At 46.8% G+C, this 3217-nt stretch overlaps 1 long non-coding RNA gene across 1 annotated transcript; it reads left to right on the forward strand.

Moving 5' to 3' along the window:
• On the forward strand, nucleotides 930–2808 carry LOC102181601. The gene is made up of 6 exons (XR_310276.3): nucleotides 930–1009; nucleotides 1528–1598; nucleotides 1695–1772; nucleotides 1858–1919; nucleotides 2184–2252; nucleotides 2471–2808. It is a non-coding gene; the product is annotated as an uncharacterized LOC102181601 (long non-coding RNA).

Below are 3217 nucleotides of genomic sequence, written 5' to 3' on the forward strand. Positions count from 1 at the left end.
GGAAATTTCCCAAATTAATCTTTCTCCTGCATTCATTATAATGAATTTAGTGCAAATTATTCTTAATAGCAAAGTTTTTTTTTCTTTTTTTTTAAATATATTGAATTGGTTTTGCCATACATCAACATGAATCCGCCACAGGTATACACGAAAAGGTTTTCTTTCTTTTTTTGGTTGTGTCAATTTAGGAAAATTACTTAGCTACTGCAGGCCTTAGTTTTCTCCTCCGCCAAGTGGAGGATGTACTTCTCGGGTCTGCTGTCTCGGGGAGAATTTTCTGCGCTGATCAGAGTGTTCACAGCAGCGCCCGGCACCTAGCGGCGTGGGGGTGGGGCGGGTCCGGTAAAGCACAGTTGGGCGCGGGCGGCGCAGCGGGCCGGCTCTCCGGAGAGGCGCGGCCTTCTCACTGTGGACCAGGTGAGAATCGCGGCGCTTTCAAAGACTTTTCATCCAAGCATTTCTGCCCGGCGATTTCTCTTTCAGGGAGCGCAGCGGCTGCAGGGCGTCAGCTCCCCCAGGATCAGCCAACCACCCAGCTCGACTTCTTGAGCGCATCACAAGCTAAAGCCGCCCTGCGCTACTAAACTCAAGTCCACAGACGCCCCCCAGCCGCCCTACGCGTCCGGAGCTGACTTGGCTCTGGGTAGGCGGTAGCCTCGCTTCTAAAGACGGCTGTTCGTTTAAATTCTGGCGCCACTCCCGCGCCACGTAGAGCCAGTCTCGGAAGCGACGGACAGCGGCGCGGCAGCGGGCGTGCGCCCGGAGCTGGACGTGCGCGCCGCGGAGGGGCGGTGCGCGCACCACGCCGTGGAACGAGCCCCCGAAAGAAAAGAGCCGCCTGGCGCGCTCTCGCTCCTCCCGTCAGGAACGCCCCCGTGCTCTCCAGGGTCCAATAGAGGCGAGAGGGAGGGGCGGCCGCCGGCTGGCTCAGGAGAGACTATATAAGGAACTGCAGGCGACGGAGTTCGGTCTTTTACGTCGGAACTTGCAAGCGGATCACAGCTGCTAGGTAAGTACGGGTTGCTGGCGGTCGTGCGCGCGAACCTGGGTGGTGCAGCTTGGGTTGGGGAATGCGATACGGTAAAAAGAGTTCAGAAATTGAGTGTTAGAATGCGGCGTTTAGTATATACATATGGAAAACGCGCCGCCGGACCGCCATATGTCCCATGTCGCGGTGGCGACCGGCTTCGAGCTTAGGCGTGCGTAGGCTGCTGCTTGCTGGTCATGGCGCTGCGTGCGGCAGTTTTGCGAAGCCGGCTGGATAATCCTGAACGCCGCACGGGAAACAACCACATTCCTGAGATTTGGGGTGGGAGTTACGCTTAACGTTGACTTCCAGGCCTTAGATACGTCGTCATATCAACAGTTAATCGCCAGCCCCTGACTGCGTGAAACTGAGTTGTATTGTGCCCAGGTGGCGCTGTGTGCAAATCGAATTGTTGGAGGGGAAGGTTTTAGTGCTGAAAACCTTAAGCTATGACCTTCTATGACAATCCTTAATTTTTTAATATATTTATTCTTCCACAGGTTAATAAATTGATTCTCCCGCAGGAACAATGGATTTCGGTGTAGCGGAACTGTTACATGGAGGTGCTAAGGTAAGTGTTGAGAGCTTCTAAGCTGAACCTGTTGATTTACAGGTTGATCAACCTGTAAAGATGATCATCATTTGAAATTGTATTCTTTTTTTATAGATGCAAAGGTACATTTCCAAACATGCCGGACAATATTGGCTGGAAAATGACTTGGTTAAAATCTGATGATCTTACCAGGTATGTGTTCGACTAGTACTTCAAATCTCTATATGCTTAGTCCACGTGTAGATTAAATGAGAAAAATATTTTTGTTTTTTAACAGCATTCTGCAGGTTGATGAATACTAATGAAGCTGTGGATGTCACTGAGCAGCTTCATTTTAAAGTAAGTTACCCTGACTTACTATCTGCTGCAGTAATTCTGTCTGGTTTGTGGTAGATGTCCGTGTGGTGTAGCTTAATGGATTTTGGTCTGATCAATGATGAAACCTATCCCGAAGCTGATAACCTGAAGAAAAGCATGTACGGATTCGGCTTCTGAGAAAAGACTAATGTTCAGATATGAGAACAAGTTTTATAACAGATTTGTTAGGTTATGTTTCATAGAGGATAAACTCAATTCACAGAGTGGGGTTTTCTGTGCCAACAGTGAGGGGTTGCTGTCTGCCTGTTGAAAGAAGTCGGTGTGCTGTGACATTTGGAAGGTGGGAGCATTTCTGTGAGTAGAGATGTTTTGCTTCAAAATCAGTAAACATTGTGTCCTTGGTCTTACCTATGATGATCCTATCCCGAACCTGAATTTCTGTTGAAAAACCTTATACGGATCTGGCTTCTGAGGTGGACCATTATGAGGACAATAGCATTTTTGAAAATTGTTTTAAGTAAGTTTTTTGATGTTGAGAGTTTTATAAACCTCAAATGTTTTTCCTTTCCTAGGGCTAGTGCTGCGAGATTTACTTGTCTTATGAAAATCTGGTGATTGGGAAAACCTCCAATGGATGTGGGAAGAAAGTTCAAGATGAGTTATATGTTTGCATTGGTTTGTAAATAGATTCTAAACCAGCATTGAGTCTAAATAATGCATCCATAAGAGTCAAGGCATTTCTGTTGACCATGACACTGCTGTAGAATCATAACCTGTTAATCAGTGTATTACTTTCTATTTTGAATGGAAAACTCTCTTCTAGTTATCTAGCCCTGTAATTAAATAATTTTGAATAGCCTCTGGTTCCCTGTCTGTCTGAATGGAGTTTAAAACTGTGATTGTAATTACACCAAGTTAAAGTGTGTACTCTTGTGGTGGAATCTTTAGTCAGGTTTCTAGGGAGAGATGATTTGGTTTGGCAAGAATAAGTAATGTGGAAAACATTAGCTTCAATCAGGGTTGGGGTGAGAGCAAAGTGGGAGAGATGGGACCTGTTAACAGTGAGGGAAGGTCACTGAAAAAATCTGGGTTAAAACTGGTCAAGCATTGTATGGAATGGGTTAGTGTAAACAATAGTAGCGTCTAATCTAACCAAGGTGGTTGGGCCCTGATGCTGCTAAGTCACTTCAGTAGTGTCCGACTCTGTGACCCCATGGACAGCAGCCCACCAGGCTCCTCTGTCCACGGGATTCTCTAGGCAAGAATACTGGAGTGGGTTGCCATTTCCTTCTCTGGTTGGGCCCTGACCCTAATCATTT

Source organism: Capra hircus, chromosome 9, assembly GCF_001704415.2.
Source record: "Capra hircus breed San Clemente chromosome 9, ASM170441v1, whole genome shotgun sequence".
NCBI classification, from domain to species: domain Eukaryota; kingdom Metazoa; phylum Chordata; class Mammalia; order Artiodactyla; family Bovidae; genus Capra; species Capra hircus.